The sequence below is a fragment of the Balaenoptera acutorostrata genome, chromosome 16, assembly GCF_949987535.1.
Source record: "Balaenoptera acutorostrata chromosome 16, mBalAcu1.1, whole genome shotgun sequence".
In the NCBI taxonomy this organism is placed as follows: Eukaryota; Metazoa; Chordata; class Mammalia; order Artiodactyla; family Balaenopteridae; genus Balaenoptera; species Balaenoptera acutorostrata.
This window is the reverse complement of record NC_080079.1, coordinates 70,870,692-70,887,322: the sequence shown is the minus strand read 5'-3', so window position 1 is coordinate 70,887,322 and position 16,631 is coordinate 70,870,692. Positions and strand designations below refer to the sequence as shown.

Sequence of the window (16,631 nt, the reverse complement as noted above, 5' to 3'; positions counted from 1 at the left end):
CCGCTCTCGGGGTGGCTGGCCCAGACCCAGACTCCACTGCAGGCCCGGGTGACAGCCGTGAGGCACGCGAAGCCCTCGTCCTGCACCTGACCACCTCCGCCAGCGCCCATCCGCGCCGCAGCCACCTGTCTGCCTGTGTGTCTCTCCACAGCTCCCTCCGGAAAAAGCCCACCCTCCGCTGTTTCGCCATGGCTGGGTGCGGGAGCGAGGTCGTGGGCCGGGTCCGGTTTTCCGGGCCGGCCGGCCACCATGCGCTGGGAACAGTGCTCAGTGGGTGGCGTGGGGGCAAGGGTGGCCTTGCTGGGTCCAATGGGCCGTGCCACATCAATGGTGGCTCCCAGTGGCTTTGGGCTACCTGCCCTCAGGCAGGAGTTCCGGCCCAGCCGTGGCTGGACTGCACCTACTACTGTGTGGGTGGAGAGGGTTGGGAATGCCCAAGGGACCGTGGATCACGGGCCCTTAAGCCTTCGGAGCCACGTCTTTGTGAGCGTTGAGCGGGATCTGGGGCGGTTCGCCAAGCGCCTATGTGCCTGGATGTTCCCGCCAGAACTGAGCTGCGAGGTCGTCCAAGACTCCACCAACCCCGGTCCCTGAGGCGTGCTGTCGCCAGCCTGGGTGGGCCGCAGGGCCTTGCTGCAGAGGGCTGGTCGCCGGACTGGCGGTAATTCGCCAGCACCAGCTAAGCTGAGCCTCAAGAGGCACCCCGTGGCCCCTGCTGCCTTCTACGGCCATACCACCCTAAACACAACTCATCTCTTCTGCTCTTGGAAGCTAAGCAGGGTCGGCTCTGTTTACTACCTGGATGGGAGACCACCTGGGAATACTAGATGCTGTAGTATTTTTTGCCTCCCGATCTGCCTTTTCTTGTAGTCGCCGGTGCTCGAGGCTTCCTCTGCTCCCACCGGGCACGGCTGCAGGCCTCATCTACTCAAGCCTCTCCCAACACAGCGTGCGCTGGAGGGGGCCCAGCCCGCCCGTCTGGCTGGACATGCCACCAGAAGGAGGCCCTGGAAGGCAGCCACACCCCACCCTCTCCTGGGGTGGCCGGCCTGGACTCAGACTCCGCCGCAGGCCCGGGTGAAAATTGTGAGGCCCGCGAGGCCCTGGACCTGCCCCTGGCCGACCCCACCAGCGCCCAACCGCGCCGCAGCCACCTGTCTGCCCGTGTGTCTCTCCACAGCTCCCTCCAGAAAAAGCCCACCCTCCACCGTTTCACCATGGCAGGGGGCGGGAGTGGTGTCGTGGGCCAGACCGGTTCTCCGGGCCGGCCGGTCACCAGGCGCAGGGAACTTTGCTCGGCAGTTGGCGTGGGGGAAAGGGTGGCCTTGTTGGGTCTAAGGGGTCGTGCCGACTCAAAGGTGGCTCCCAGTGGCTTCAGACCAACTGCCGTTGGGCAGGAGGGCCGGCCCGTCCGCGGCCGGGCTTCGCCTAGAACTGTGTGGGCAGACAGGGTGGCCAATGCCCAAGGGACCGCGGGCCACGGGCCCTTAAGCCCCTGGGGCCACGTCGTTGTGAGCGTCAAGCGGGATCTGGGGCAGAGGGCCAAGCGCCTATGGTCCTGGAGGGTCCCGCCTGACCTGAGCTGCGAGGTCACCCACGAGTCTGCCAACCCCGGGTCCCCGAGGCCTCCTGTCGCCTGCCTTGGTGGGCGGCTGGGCAGTGCTGGAGAGGGTTGGCTACCGGGCTGTCGGCAAGCCCCAGCACCAGCGAAGCTGAGCCTCAAGAGTCACCCCGTGGCCCCCACTGCCTTCTACGGCCATACCACCCTGAACGCGCCCCATCTCGTCTGATCCTGGAAGCTAAGCAGGGTCGGGCCTGGTTAGTACTTGGATGGGAGACTACATGGGAATACCGGGTGCTGTAGGCTTTTTTCCCTCCCGCACCACCTTCTCCTTTAGTCGCCCGTATCCGAGGCCGGCTCTTCCCCTGCCGGGCACCGCCGCAGGCCTCACCTCCTCAGGCCCCTCCCGACACAGTGTGCGCCGGAAGGGGCGCCCCCAGCCGCACTGGCTGGACATGCGGCCAGAAGGAGGTCCTGTTAGGCAGCCGCACCCCAGCCGATCCCGGGGTGGCCGGCCTGGACCAATGCTCCACCGCAGGCCCGGGTGACAGCCGTGAGGCACGCGTAGCCCTCGTCCTGCACCTGGCCACCTCCGCCAGCGCCCATCCATGCCGCAGCCACCTATCTGCCTGTGTGTCTCTCCACAGCTCTCTCCGGAAAAAGCCCACCTTCCGCTGCTTCGCCATGGCCGGGTGCGAGAGCATGGTCGTGGGCCGGGTCTGGTTCTCTGGGCCGGCCGGCCACCATGCGCTGGGAACAGTGCTCAGTGGGTGGCGTGGGGGCAAGGGTGGTCTTGCTGGTTCCAATGGGCCGTGCCGCATCAATGGTGGCTCCCAGTGGCTTTGGGCTACCTGTCGTCAGGCAGGAGGGCCGGCCCAGCCGCGGCTGGACTGCACCTACTACTGCGTGGGTGGACAGGGTTGGGAATGCCCAAGGGACCGTGGACCACGGGCCCTTAAGCCTTCGGAGCCACGTCTTTGTGAGCATCGAGCGGGATCTGGGGCGGTTCGCCAAGTGCCTATGTGCCTGGATGTTCCCGCCAGAAGTGAGCTGCGAGGTCGTCCAAGACTCCACCACCCCCGGACCCCGAGGCCTGCTGTCGCCTGCCTGGTTGGGCCACAGGGCCGTGTGCAGAGGGCTGGTCACCGGATTGGTGGTAATTCTCCAGCACCAGCTAAGCTGAGCCTCAAGAGGCACCCCGTGGCCCCTGCTGCCTTCTACGGCCATACCACCCTAAACACAACTCATCTCTTCTGCTCTTGGAAGCTAAGCAGGGTCGGGTATGTTTACTACCTGGATGGGAGACCACCTGGGAATACTAGATGCTGTAGTATTTTTTGCCTCCCGATCTGCCTTTTCTTGTAGTCGCCGGTGCTCGAGGCTTCCTCTGCTCCCACCGGGCACGGCTGCAGGCCTCATCTACTCAAGCCTCTCCCAACACAGCGTGCGCTGGAGGGGGCCCAGCCCGCCCGTCTGGCTGGACATGCCCCCAGAAGGAGGCCCTGGAAGGCAGCCACACCCCACCCTCTCCTGGGGTGGCCGGCCTGGACTCAGACTCCGCCGCAGGCCCGGGTGAAAATTGTGAGGCCCGCGAGGCCCTGGACCTGCCCCTGGCCGACACCACCAGCGCCCAACCGCGCCGCAGCCACCTGTCTACCCGTGTGTCTCTCCACAGCTCCCTCCAGAAAAAGCCCACCCTCCACCGTTTCACCATGGCAGGGGGCCGGAGTGGGGTCGTGGGCCAGACCGGTTCTCCGGGCCGGCCGGTCACCAGGCGCAGGGAACTTTGCTCGGCAGTTGGCGTGTGGGAAAGGGTGGCCTTGTTGGGTCTAAGGGGTCGTGCCGACTCAATGGTGGCTCCCAGTGGCTTCAGACCAAGTGCCGTTGGGCAGGAGGGCCGGCCCGTCCGCGGCCGTGCTTCGCCTAGAACTGTGTGGGCAGACAGGGTGGCCAATGCCCAAGGGACCGCGGGCCACGGGCCCTTAAGACCCCGGGGCCACGTCGTTGTGAGCGTCAAGCGGGATCTGGGGCGGAGCGCCAAGCGCCTATGGGCCTGGAGGGTCCCGCCTGACCTGAGCTGCGAGGTCACCCACGAGTCTGCCAACCCCGGGTCCCCGAGGACTCCTGTCACCTGCCTTGGCGGCGGCTGTGCCGTGCTGGAGAGGGTTGGCTACCGGGCTGTCGGCAAGCCCCAGCACCAGCGAAGCTGAGCCTCAAGAGGCACCCCGTGGCCCCTGCTGCCTTCTACGGCCTTACCACCCTAAACGCAACTCATCTCATCTGGTCTTGGAAGCTAAGCAGGGTCGGCTCTGTTTACTACCTGCATGGGAGACCACCTGGGAATACTAGATGCTGTAGTATTTTTTGCCTCCCGATCTGCCTTTTCTTGTAGTCGCCGGTGCTCGAGGCTTCCTCTGCTCCTGCCGGGCACAACTTCAGGCCTCATCTACTCAAGCCTCTCCCAACACATCGTGCGCTGGAGGGGGCCCAGCCCGCCCGTCTGGCTGGACATGCCGCCAGAAGGAGGCCCTGGAAGGCAGCCACACCCCACCCTCTCCCGGGGTGGCCGGCCCAGACCCAGAGTCCGCTGTAGGCCCGGGTGAAGATCGTGAGGCCCGCGAGGCCCTGGTCCTGCCCCTGGCCGACCCCACCAGCGCCCATCCGCGCCGCAGCCATCTGTCTGCCCGTGTGTCTCTCCACAGCTCCCTCCAGAAAAAGCCCAGCCTCCACCGTATCACCATGGCAGGGGGCGGGAGTGGGGTCGTGGGCCGTGACCAGTTCTCCAGGTCAGCTGACCTCCAGTACCCGGAATGGTGCGTGGATTTTGGCGTGGGTGCAAGGGTGGCTTTGCTGGGGCTAAGGGGCCGTGGCGGCCCAATGGTGGCTCCCACTGGCTTTGGGCCCACTGCCGTCAGGCAGGAGGGCCGGCCCGGCCTTGGCCGGGCTGCGCCTAGCACTGCGTGGGTGGACACAGTGGGGAATGCCAAAAGGACAGCAGGCCACTGGCCCTCCAGCCTCAGAGGCCACGTCCTTGTGAGCATCGAGTGGGATCTGGGGCGGAGCCTCAAGCGCCTACGGGTCTGGAGGTTCCCGCAAGAACTGGGCTGCAAGGTCGCCCAAGACTCTGCCACCTCCGTGTCCCCGAGGCCTCCTGTCGCCTGCCTGGGCAGGCAGCAGGGCCGTGCAGGAGAGGGCTGGCCACCGGCCTGGCGATAAGTCACCAGCACCAACGAAGCTGAGCCTCATGAGGCACCACGTGGCCCCCACTGCCTTCTATAGCCATACAACCCTGAGCGCATCCCATCTCATCTGATCTCACAAGCTAAGCAGGATCAGGCCTGGTTAATACTTGGATGGGAGACTACATGGGAATACCGGGTGCTGTAGGCTTTTTTCCCTCCCACACCACCTTCTCCTTTAGTCGCCCGTGGCCGAGGCCGGCTCCTCCCCTGCTGGGCACCGCCGCAGGCCTCACCTCCTCAGGCCCCTCCCAACACAGCGTGCGCCGGAATGGGCGCCCCCAGCCGCACTGGCTGGACATGCGGCCAGAAGTCGGCCCTGTTAGGCAGCCACACGCGCCAGCCGCCTCTCGGGGTGGCTGGCCCAGACCCAGACTCCACCGCAGGCCCGGGTGACAGCCGTGAGGCTCGCGAAGCCCTCGTCCTGCACCTGACCACCTCCGCCAGCGCCCATCCGCGCCGCAGCCACCTGTCTGCCTGTGTGTCTCTCCACAGCTCCCTCCGGAAAAAGCCCACCCTCCGCTGTTTCGCCATGGCTGGGTGCGGGAGCGAGGTCGTGGGCCGGGTCCGGTTTTCCGGGCCGGCCGGCCACCATGCGCTGGGAACAGTGCTCAGTGGGTGGCGTGGGGGCAAGGGTGGCCTTGCTGGGGTCCAATGGGCCGTGCCACATCAATGGTGGCTCCCAGTGGCTTTGGGCTACCTTCCCTCAGGCAGGAGTTCCGGCCCAGCCGCGGCTGGACTGCACCTACTACTGTGTGGGGTGGACAGGGTTGGGAATGCCCAAGGGACCGTGGACCACGGGCCCTTAAGCCTTCGGAGCCACGTCTTTGTGAGCGTCGAGCGGGATCTGGGGCGGTTCGCCAAGCGCCTATGTGCCTGGATGTTCCCGCCAGAACTGAGCTGCGAGGTCGTCCAAGACTCCACCAACCCCGGTCCCCGAGGCCTCACCTACCTGGGTGGGCCGCAGGGCCGTGCTGCAGAGGGCTGGTCGCCGGACTGGCGGTAATTCGCCAGCACCAGCTAAGCTGAGCCTCAAGAGGCACCCCGTGGCCCCTGCTGCCTTCTACGGCCATACCACCCTAAGCGCACCTCATCTCGTCTGATCTCGGAAGCTAAGCAGGGTCGGCTCTGTTTACTACCTGGATGGGAGACCACCAGGGAATACTAGAGGCTGGAGTATTTTTTGCCTCCCGATCTGCCTTTTCTTGTAGTCGCCGGTGCTCGAGGCTTCCTCTGCTCCCACTGGGCATGCCTGCAGGTCTCATCTACTCAAGCCTATCCCAACACAGCGTGCGCTGGAGGGGGCCCAGCCCGCCCGTCTGGCTGGACATGCCGCCAGAAGGAGGCGCTGGAAGGCAGCCACACCCCACCCTCTCCCGGGGTGGCCGGCCCGCACCCAGACTCCGCCGCAGGCCCGGGTGTAGATTGTGAGGCCCGCGAGCCCCTCGACCTGCCCCTGGCCGACCCGACCAGCGCCCATGCGTGCCGCAGCCACCTGTCTGCCCGTGTGTCTCTCCACAGCTCCCTCCAGAAAAAGCCCAGCCTCCACCGTTTCACCATGGCAGGGGGCGGGAGTGGGGTCGTGGGCCAGACCGGTTCGCTGGGCCGGCCGGTCACCAGGCGCAGGGAACTTTGCTCGGCAGTTGTCGTGGGGGAAAGGGTGGCCTTGTTGGGTCTAAGGGGTCGTGCCGACTCAAGGGTGGCTCCCAGTGGCTTCAGACCAACTGCCGTCGGGCAGGAGGGCCGGCCCGGCCACGGCCGTGCTTCGCCTAGAACTGTGTGGGCAGACAGGGTGGCCAATGCCCAAGGGACCGCGGGCCACGGGCCCTTAAGACCCCGGGGCCACGTCTTTGTGAGCGTCAAGCGGGATCTGGGGAGGAGGGCCAAGCGCCTATGGGCCTGGAGGGTCCCGCCTGACCTGAGCTGCGAGGTCACCCACGAGTCTGCCAACCCCGGGTCCCCGAGGACTCCTGTCACCTGCCTTGGCAGCGGCTGTGCCGTGCTGGAGAGGGTTGGCTACCGGGCTGTCGGCAAGCCCCAGCACCAGCGAAGCTGAGCCTCAAGAGGCACCCCGTGGCCCCTGCTGCCTTCTATGGCCTTACCACCCTAAACGCAACTCATCTCGTCTGGTCTTGGAAGCTAAGCAGGGTCGGCTCTGTTTACTACCTGCATGGGAGACCACCTGGGAATACTAGATGCTGTAGTATTTTTTGCCTCCCGATCTGCCTTTTCTTGTAGTCGCCGGTGCTCGAGGCTTCCTCTGCTCCTGCCGGGCACAACTTCAGGCCTCATCTACTCAAGCCTCTCCCAACACATCGTGCGCTGGAGGGGGCCCAGCCCGCCCGTCTGGCTGGACATGCCGCCAGAAGGAGGCCCTGGAAGGCAGCCACACCCCACCCTCTCCCGGGGTGGCCGGCCCAGACCCAGAGTCCGCTGTAGGCCCGGGTGAAGATCGTGAGGCCCGCGAGGCCCTGGTCCTGCCCCTGGCCGACCCCAGCAGCGCCCATCCGCGCCGCAGCCACCTGTCTGCCCGTGTGTCTCTCCACAGCTCCCTCCAGAAAAAGCCCAGCCTCCACCGTATCACCATGGCAGGGGGCGGGAGTGGGGTCGTGGGCCGTGACCAGTTCTCCAGGTCAGCTGACCTCCAGTACCCGGAATGGTGCGTGGATTTTGGCGTGGGTGCAAGGGTGGCTTTGCTGGCGCTAAGGGGCCGTGGCGGCCCAATGGTGGCTCCCACTGGCTTTGGGCCCACTGCCGTCAGGCAGGAGGGCCGGCCCGGCCTTGGCCGGGCTGCGCCTAGCACTGCGTGGGTGGACACAGTGGGGAATGCCTAAAGGACAGCAGGCCACTGGCCCTCCAGCCTCAGAGGCCACGTCCTTGTGAGCATCGAGTGGGATCTGGGGCGGAGCCTCAAGTGCCTACGGGTCTGGAGGTTCCCGCAAGAACTGGGCTGCAAGGTCGCCCAAGACTCTGCCACCTCCGTGTCCCCGAGGCCTCCTGTCGCCTGCCTGGGCAGGCAGCAGGGCCATGCAGGAGAGGGCTGGCCACCGGCCTGGAGATAAGTCACCAGCACCAACGAAGCTGAGCCTCATGAGGCACCACGTGGGCCCCGCTGCCTTCTATGGCCATACAACCCTGAGCGCATCCCATCTCATCTGATCTCACAAGCTAAGCAGGATCAGGCCTGGTTAATACTTGGATGGGAGACTACATGGGAATACCGGGTGCTGTAGGCTTTTTTCCCTCCCACACCACCTTCTCCTTTAGTCGCCCGTGGCCGAGGCCGGCTCCTCCCCTGCCGGGCACCACCGCAGGCCTCACCTCCTCAGGCCCCTCCCAACACAGCGTGCGCCGGAATGGGCGCCCCCAGCCGCACTGGCTGGACATGCGGCCAGAAGTCGGCCCTGTTAGGCAGCCACACGCCAGCCGCTCTCGGGGTGGCTGGCCCAGACCCAGACTCCACCGCAGGCCCGGGTGACAGCCGTGAGGCACGCGAAGCCCTCGTCCTGCACCTGACCACCTCCGCCAGCGCCCATCCGCGCCACAGCCACCTGTCTGCCTGTGTGTCTCTCCACAGCTCCCTCCGGAAAAAGCCCACCCTCCGCTGTTTCGCCATGGCTGGATTTGGGAGCGAGGTCGTGGGCCGGGTCCGGTTTTCCGGGCCGGCCGGCCACCATGCGCTGGGAACAGTGCTCAGTGGGTGGCGTGGGGGCAAGGGTGGCCTTGCTGGGTCCAATGGGCCGTGCCACATCAATGGTGGCTCCCAGTGGCTTTGGGCTACCTGCCCTCAGGCAGGAGTTCCTTCCCAGCCGCGGCTGGACTGCACCTACTACTGTGTGGGTGGAGAGGGTTGGGAATGCCCAAGGGACCGTGGATCACGGGCCCTTAAGCCTTCGGAGCCACGTCTTTGTGAGCGTCGAGCGGGATCTGGGGCGGTTCGCCAAGTGCCTATGTGCCTGGATGTTCCCGCCAGAACTGAGCTGCGAGGTCGTCCAAGACTCCACCAACCCCGGTCCCTGAGGCGTGCTGTCGCCAGCCTGGGTGGGCCGCAGGGCCTTGCTGCAGTGGGCTGGTCGCCGGACTGGCGGTAATTCGCCAGCACCAGCTAAGCTGAGCCTCAAGAGGCACCCCGTGGCCCCTGCTGCCTTCTACGGCCATACCACCCTAAACACAACTCATCTCTTCTGCTCTTGGAAGCTAAGCAGGGTCGGCTCTGTTTACTACCTGGATGGGAGACCACCTGGGAATACTAGATGCTGTAGTATTTTTTGCCTCCCGATCTGCCTTTTCTTGTAGTCGCCGGTGCTCGAGGCTTCCTCTGCTCCCACCGGGCACGGCTGCAGGCCTCATCTACTCAAGCCTCTCCCAACACAGCGTGCGCTGGAGGGGGCCCAGCCCGCCCGTCTGGCTGGACATGCTGCCAGAAGGAGGCCCTGGAAGGCAGCCACACCCCACCCTCTCCTGGGGTGTCCGGCCTGGAGTCAGACTCCGCCGCAGGCCCGGGTGAAAATTGTGAGGCCCGCGAGGCCCTGGACCTGCCCCTGGCCGACCCCACCAGTGCCCAACTGCGCCGCAGCCACCTGTCTGCCCGTGTGTCTCTCCACAGCTCCCTCCAGAAAAAGCCCACCCTCCACCGTTTCACCATGGCAGGGGGCGGGAGTGGGGTCGTGGGACAGACCGGTTCTCCGGGCCGGCCGGTCACCAGGCGCAGGGAACTTTGCTCGGCAGTTGGAGTGGGGGAAAGGGTGGCCTTGTTGGGTCTAAGGGGTCGTGCCGACTCAAAGGTGGCTCCCAGTGGCTTCAGACCAACTGCCGTTGGGCAGGAGGGCCGGCCCGTCCGCGGCCGGGCTTCGCCTAGAACTGTGTGGGCAGACAGGGTGGCCAATGCCCAAGGGACCGCGGGCCACGGGCCCTTAAGCCCCTGGGGCCACGTCGTTGTGAGCGTCATGCGGGATCTGGGGCAGAGGGCCAAGCGCCTATGGTCCTGGAGGGTCCCGCCTGACCTGAGCTGCGAGGTCACCCACGAGTCTGCCAACCCCGGGTCCCCGAGGCCTCCTGTCGCCTGCCTTGGTGGGCGGCTGGGCAGTGCTGGAGAGGGTTGGCTACCGGGCTGTCGGCAAGCCCCAGCACCAGCGAAGCTGAGCCTCAAGAGTCACCCCGTGGCCCCCACTGCCTTCTACGGCCATACCACCCTGAACGCGCCCAATCTCGTCTGATCCTGTAAGCTAAGCAGGGTCGGGCCTGGTTAGTACTTGGATGGGAGACTACATGGGAATACCGGGTGCTGTAGGCTTTTTTCCCTCCCGCACCACCTTCTCCTTTAGTCGCCCGTATCCGAGGCCGGCTCCTCCCCTGCTGGGCACCGCTGCAGGCCTCACCTCCTCAGGCCCCGCCCGACACAGTGTGCGCCGGAAGGGGCGCCCCCAGCCGCACTGGCTGGACATGCGGCCAGAAGGAGGCCCTGTTAGGCAGCCGCACCCCAGCCGATCCCGGGGTGGCCGGCCTGGACCCATGCTCCACCGCAGGCCCGGGTGACAGCCGTGAGGCACGCGAAGCCCTCGTCCTGCACCTGACCAGCTCCGCCAGCGCCCATCCGCGCCGCAGCCACCTGTCTGCCTGTGTGTCTCTCCACAGCTCCCTCCGGAGAAAGCCCACCCTCCGCTGTTTCGCCATGGCTGGGTGCGGGAGCGAGGTCGTGGGCCGGGTCCGGTTTTCCGGGCCGGCCGGCCACCATGCGCTGGGAACAGTGCTCAGTGGGTGGCGTGGGGGCAAGGGTGGCCTTGCTGGGTCCAATGGGCCGTGCCACATCAATGGTGGCTCCCAGTGGCTTTGGGCTACCTTCCCTCAGGCAGGAGTTCCGGCCCAGCCGCGGCTGGACTGCACCTACTACTGTGTGGGTGGACAGGGTTGGGAATGCCCAAGGGACCGTGGACCACGGGCCCTTAAGCCTTCGGAGCCACGTCTTTGTGAGCATCGAGCGGGATCTGGGGCGGTTCGCCAAGCGCCTATGTGCCTGGATGTTCCCGCCAGAACTGAGCTGCGAGGTCGTCCAAGACTCCACCAACCCCGGTCCCTGAGGCGTGCTGTCACCAGCCTGGGTGGGCCGCAGGGCCTTGCTGCAGAGGGCTGGTCGCCGGACTGGCGGTAATTCGCCAGCACCAGCTAAGCTGAGCCTCAAGAGGCACCCCGTGGCCCCCACTGCCTTCTACGGCCATACCACCCTGAACGCGCCCAATCTCGTCTGATCCTGGAAGCTAAGCAGGGTCGGGCCTGGTTAGTACTTGGATGGGAGACTACATGGGAATACCGGGTGCTGTAGGCTTTTTTCCCTCCCGCACCACCTTCTCCTTTAGTCGCCCGTATCCGAGGCCGGCTCCTCCCCTGCCGGGCACCGCCGCAGGCCTCACCTCCTCAGGCCTCTCCCGACACAGTGTGCGCCGGAAGGGGCGCCCCCAGCCGCACTGGCTGGACATGCGGCCAGAAGGAGGCCCTGTTAGGCAGCCGCACCCCAGCCGATCCCGGGGTGGCCGGCCTGGACCCATGCTCCACCGCAGGCCCGGGTGACAGCCGTGAGGCACGCGAAGCCCTCGTCCTTCCCCTGCCACCTCCGCCAGTGCCCATCCATGCCGCAGCCACCTATCTGCCTGGGTGTCTCTCCACAGCTCTCTCCGGAAAAAGCCCACCCTCCGCTGCTTCGCCATGGCCGGGTGCGAGAGCATGGTCGTGGGCCGGGTTCGGTTCTCCGGGCCGGCCGGCCACCATGCGCTGGGAACAGTGCTCAGTGGGTGGCGTGGGGGCAAGGGTGGTCTTGCTGGTTCCAATGGGCCGTGCCGCATCAATGGTGGCTCCCAGTGGCTTTGGGCTACCTGTCGTCAGGCAGGAGGGCCGGCCCAGCCGCGGCTGGACTGCACCTACTACTGCGTGGGTGGACAGGGTTGGGAATGCCCAAGGGACCGTGGAACACGGGCCCTTAAGCCTTCGGAGCCACGTCTTTGTGAGCATCGAGCGGGATCTGGGGTGGTTCGCCAAGCGCCTATGTGCCTGGATGTTCCCGCCAGAACTGAGCTGCGAGGTCGTCCAAGACTCCACCACCCCCGGACCCCGAGGCCTGCTGTCGCCTGCCTGGGTGGGCCGCAGGGCCGTGTGCAGAGGGCTGGTCACCGGATTGGTGGTAATTCTCCAGCACCAGCTAAGCTGAGCCTCAAGAGGCACCCCGTGGCCCCTGCTGCCTTCTACGGCCATACCACCCTAAACGCACCTCATCTCGTCTGATCTCGGAAGCTAAGCAGGGTCGGCTCTGTTTACTACTTGGATGGGAGACCACCCGGGAATAGTAGAGGCTGGAGTATTTTTTGCCTCCCGATCTGCCTTTTCTTGTAGTCGCCGGTGCTCGAGGCTTCCTCTGCTCCCACCGGGCATGCCTGCAGGCCTCATCTACTCAAGCCTATCCCAACACAGCGTGCGCTGGAGGGGGCCCAGCCCGCCCGTCTGGCTGGACATGCCACCAGAAGGAGGCGCTGGAAGGCAGCCACACCCCACCCTCTCCCGGGGTGGCCGGCCCGCACCCAGACTCCGCCGCAGGCCCGGGTGTAGATTGTGAGGCACGCGAGCCCCTCAACCTGCCCCTGGCCGACCCCACCAGCGCCCATGCGCGCCGCAGCCACCTGTCTGCCCGTGTGTCTCTCCACAGCTCCCTCCAGAAAAAGCCCAGCCTCCACCGTTTCACCATGGCAGGGGGCGGGAGTGGGGTCGTGGGCCAGACTGGTTCTCTGGGCCGGCCGGTCACCAGGCGCAGGGAACTTTGCTCGGCAGTTGTCGTGGGGGAAAGGGTGGCCTTGTTGGGTCTAAGGGGTCGTGCCGACTCAAGGGTGGCTCCCAGTGGCTTCAGACCAACTGCCGTCGGGCAGGAGGGCCGGCCCGGCCACGGCCGTGCTTCACCTAGAACTGTGTGGGCAGACAGGGTGGCCAATGCCCAAGGGACCGCGGGCCACGGGCCCTTAAGTCCCCGGGGCCACGTCGTTGTGAGCGTCAAGCGGGATCTGGGGCGGAGGGCCAAGCGCCTATGGGCCTGGAGGGTCCCGCCTGACCTGAGCTGCGAGGTCACCCACGAGTCTGCCAACCCCGGGTCCCCGAGGACTCCTGTCACCTGCCTTTGCGGCGGCTGTGCCGTGCTGGAGAGGGTTGGCTACCGGGCTGTCGGCAAGCCCCAGCACCAGCGAAGCTGAGCCTCAAGAGGCACCCCGTGGGCCCTGCTGCCTTCTACGGCCTTACCACCCTAAACGCAACTCATCTCGTTTGGTCTTGGAAGCTAAGCAGGGTCGGCTCTGTTTACTACCTGCATGGGAGACCACCTGGGAATACTAGATGCTGTAGTATTTTTTGCCTCCCGATCTGCCTTTTCTTGTACTCGCCGGTGCTCGAGGCTTCCTCTGCTCCTGCCGGGCACAACTTCAGGCCTCATCTACTCAAGCCTCTCCCAACACATCGTGCGCTGGAGGGGGCCCAGCCCGCCCGTCTGGCTGGACATGCCGCCAGAAGGAGGCCCTGGAAGGCAGCCACACCCCACCCTCTCCCGGGGTGGCCGGCCCAGACCCAGAGTCCGCTGTAGGCCCGGGTGAAGATCGTGAGGCCCGCGAGGCCCTGGTCCTGCCCCTGGCCGACCCCAGCAGCGCCCATCCGCGCCGCAGCCACCTGTCTGCCCGTGTGTCTCTCCACAGCTCCCTCCAGAAAAAGCCCAGCCTCCACCGTATCACCATGGCAGGGGGCGGGAGTGGGGTCGTGGGCCGTGACCAGTTCTCCAGGTCAGCTGACCTCCAGTACCCGGAATGGTGCGTGGATTTTGGCGTGGGTGCAAGGGTGGCTTTGCTGGGGCTAAGGGGCCGTGGCGGCCCAATGGTGGCTCCCACTGGCTTTGGGCCCACTGCCGTCAGGCAGGAGGGCCGGCCCGGCCTTGGCCGGGCTGCGCCTAGCACTGCGTGGGTGGACACAGTGGGGAATGCCAAAAGGACAGCAGGCCACTGGCCCTCCAGCCTCAGAGGCCACGTCCTTGTGAGCATCGAGTGGGATCTGGGGCGGAGCCTCAAGCGCCTACGGGTCTGGAGGTTCCCGCAAGAACTGGGCTGCAAGTTCGCCCAAGACTCTGCCACCTCCGTGTCCCCGAGGCCTCCTGTCGCCTGCCTGGGCAGGCAGCAGGGCCGTGCAGGAGAGGGCTGGCCACCGGCCTGGCAATAAGTCACCAGCACCAACGAAGCTGAGCCTCATGAGGCACCACGTGGCCCCCGCTGCCTTCTATGGCCATACAACCCTGAGCGCATCCCATCTCATCTGATCTCACAAGCTAAGCAGGATCAGGCCTGGTTAATACTTGGATGGGAGACTACATGGGAATACCGGGTGCTGTAGGCTTTTTTCCCTCCCACACCACCTTCTCCTTTAGTCGCCCGTGGCCGAGGCCGGCTCCTCCCCTGCCGGGCACCGCCGCAGGCCTCACCTCCTCAGGCCCCTCCCAACACAGCGTGCGCCGGAATGGGCGCCCCCAGCCGCACTGGCTGGACATGCGGCCAGAAGTCGGCCCTGTTAGGCAGCCACACGCCAGCCGCTCTCGGGGTGGCTGGCCCAGACCCAGACTCCACCGCAGGCCCGGGTGACAGCCGTGAGGCACGCGAAGCCCTCGTCCTGCACCTGACCACCACCGCCAGCGCCCATCCGCGCCGCAGCCACCTGTCTGCCTGTGTGTCTCTCCACAGCTCCCTCCAGAAAAATCCCACCCTCCGCTGTTTCGCCATGGCTGGGTGCGGGAGCGAGGTCGTGGGCCGGGTCCGGTTTTCCGAGCCGGCCGGCCACCATGCGCTGGGAACAGTGCTCAGTGGGTGGCGTGGGGGCAAGGGTGGCCTTGCTGGGTCCAATGGGCCGTGCCGCATCAATGGTGGCTCCCAGTGGCTTTGGGCTACCTGCCCTCAGGCAGGAGGGCCGGCCCAGCCGCGGCTGGACTGCACCTACTGCTGCGTGGGTGGACAGGTTTGGGAATGCCCAAGGGACCGTGGACCACGGGCCCTTAAGCCTTCGGAGCCACGTCTTTGTGAGCGTCGAGCGGGATCTGGGGCGGTTCGTCAAGCGCCTATGTGCCTGGATGTTCCCGCCAGAACTGAGCTGCGAGGTCGTCCAAGACTCCACCAACCCCGGTCCCCGAGGCCTGCTGTCACCTACCTGGGTGGGCCGCAGGGCCGTGCTGCAGAGGGCTGGTCGCCGGACTGGCGGTAATTCGCCAGCACCAGCTAAGCTGAGCCTCAAGAGGCACCCCGTGGCCCCCGCTGCCTTCTACGGCCATACCACCCTAAACGCACCTCATCTCGTCTGATCTCAGAAGCTAAGCAGGGTCGGCTCTGTTTACTACCTGGATGGGAGACCACCAGGGAATACTAGAGGCTGGAGTATTTTTTGCCTCCCGATCTGCCTTTTCTTGTAGTCGCCGGTGCTCGAGGCTTCCTCTGCTCCCACCGGGCATGCCTGCAGGCCTCATCTACTCAAGCCTATCCCAACACAGCGTGCGCTGGAGGGGGCCCAGCCCGCCCGTCTGGCTGGACATGCCGCCAGAAGGAGGCGCTGGAAGGCAGCCATACCCCACCCTCTCCCGGGGTGGCCGGCCCGCACCCAGACACCGCCGCAGGCCCGGGTGTAGATTGTGAGGCCCGTGAGCCCCTCGCCCTGCCCCTGCCGACCCCACCAGCGCCCATGCGCGCCCCAGCCACCTGTCTGCCCGTGTGTCTCTCCACAGCTCCCTCCAGAAAAAGCCCAGCCTCCACCGTTTCACCATGGCAGGGGACGGGAGTGGGGTCGTGGGACAGAGTGGTTCTCTGACCCGGCCGGTCACCAGGCGCAGGGAACTTTGCTCGGCAGTTGTCGTGGGGGAAAGGGTGGCCTTGTTGGGTCTAAGGGGTCGTGCCGACTCAAGGGTGGCTCCCAGTGGTTTCAGACCAACTGCCGTCGGGCAGGAGGGCCGGGCCGGCCACGGCCGTGCTTCGCCTAGAACTGTGTGGGCAGACAGGGTGGCCAATGCCCAAGGGACCGCGGGCCACGGGCCCTTAAGACCCCGGGGCCACATCGTTGTGAGCGTCAAGCGGGATCTGGGGCGGAGCGCCAAGCGCCTATGGGCCTGGAGGGTCCCGCCTGACCTGAGCTGCGAGGTCACCCACGAGTCTTCCAACCCCGGGTCCCCGAGGACTCCTGTCACCTGCCTTGGCGGCGGCTGTGCCGTGCTGGAGAGGGTTGGCTACCGGGCTGTCGGCAAGCCCCAGCACCAGCGAAGCTGAGCCTCAAGAGGTACCCCGTGGCCCCTGCTGCCTTCTACGGCCTTACCACCCTAAACGCAACTCATCTCGTCTGGTCTTGGAAGCTAAGCAGGGTCGGCTCTGTTTACTACCTGGATGGGAGACCACCTGGGAATACTAGATGCTGTAGTATTTTTTGCCTCCCGATCTGCCTTTTCTTGTACTCGCCGGTGCTCGAGGCTTCCTCTGCTCCTGCCGGGCACAACTTCAGGTCTCATCTACTCAAGCCTCTCCCAACACATCGTGCGCTGGAGGGGGCCCAGCCCGCCCGTCTGGCTGGACATGCCGCCAGAAGGAGGCCCTGGAAGGCAGCCACACCCCACCCTCTCCCGGGGTGGCCGGCCCAGACCCAGAGTCCGCTGTAGGCCCGGGTGAAGATCGTGAGGCCCGCGAGGCCCTGGTCCTGCCCCTGGCCGACCCCAGCAGTGCCCATCCGCGCCGCAGCCACCTGTCTGCCCGTGTGTCTCTCCACAGCTCCCTCCAGAAAAAGCCCAGCCTCCACCG

General features: G+C 66.1%; 1 non-coding gene and 13 pseudogenes across 1 annotated transcript; all 14 read left to right on the top strand.

Annotated features, from left to right (window-relative positions):
• The first annotated feature begins 720 nt into the window (after positions 1 to 720).
• Positions 721 to 839, top strand: LOC130705317 (5S ribosomal RNA; annotated as a pseudogene).
• A 909-nt stretch (positions 840 to 1,748) lies between these two features.
• LOC130705177 (5S ribosomal RNA) lies at positions 1,749 to 1,867 on the top strand (annotated as a pseudogene).
• A 909-nt stretch (positions 1,868 to 2,776) lies between these two features.
• LOC130705308 (5S ribosomal RNA) lies at positions 2,777 to 2,895 on the top strand (annotated as a pseudogene).
• Positions 2,896 to 3,803: 908 nt separating this feature from the next.
• Positions 3,804 to 3,922, top strand: LOC130705340 (5S ribosomal RNA; annotated as a pseudogene).
• A 910-nt stretch (positions 3,923 to 4,832) lies between these two features.
• On the top strand, positions 4,833 to 4,951 carry LOC130705468 (5S ribosomal RNA; annotated as a pseudogene).
• Positions 4,952 to 5,861: 910 nt separating this feature from the next.
• Positions 5,862 to 5,980, top strand: LOC130705234 (5S ribosomal RNA; annotated as a pseudogene).
• A 1,937-nt stretch (positions 5,981 to 7,917) lies between these two features.
• LOC130705436 (5S ribosomal RNA) lies at positions 7,918 to 8,036 on the top strand (annotated as a pseudogene).
• A 910-nt stretch (positions 8,037 to 8,946) lies between these two features.
• LOC130705316 (5S ribosomal RNA) lies at positions 8,947 to 9,065 on the top strand (annotated as a pseudogene).
• A 909-nt stretch (positions 9,066 to 9,974) lies between these two features.
• Positions 9,975 to 10,093, top strand: LOC130705121 (5S ribosomal RNA; annotated as a pseudogene).
• A 910-nt stretch (positions 10,094 to 11,003) lies between these two features.
• On the top strand, positions 11,004 to 11,122 carry LOC130705083 (5S ribosomal RNA). Its single transcript, XR_009005746.1, has one exon. It is a non-coding gene; the product is annotated as a 5S ribosomal RNA (ribosomal RNA).
• A 908-nt stretch (positions 11,123 to 12,030) lies between these two features.
• On the top strand, positions 12,031 to 12,149 carry LOC130705087 (5S ribosomal RNA; annotated as a pseudogene).
• Positions 12,150 to 14,086: 1,937 nt separating this feature from the next.
• Positions 14,087 to 14,205, top strand: LOC130705435 (5S ribosomal RNA; annotated as a pseudogene).
• A 910-nt stretch (positions 14,206 to 15,115) lies between these two features.
• Positions 15,116 to 15,234, top strand: LOC130705098 (5S ribosomal RNA; annotated as a pseudogene).
• A 907-nt stretch (positions 15,235 to 16,141) lies between these two features.
• Positions 16,142 to 16,260, top strand: LOC130705306 (5S ribosomal RNA; annotated as a pseudogene).
• Positions 16,261 to 16,631: the final 371 nt, after the last annotated feature.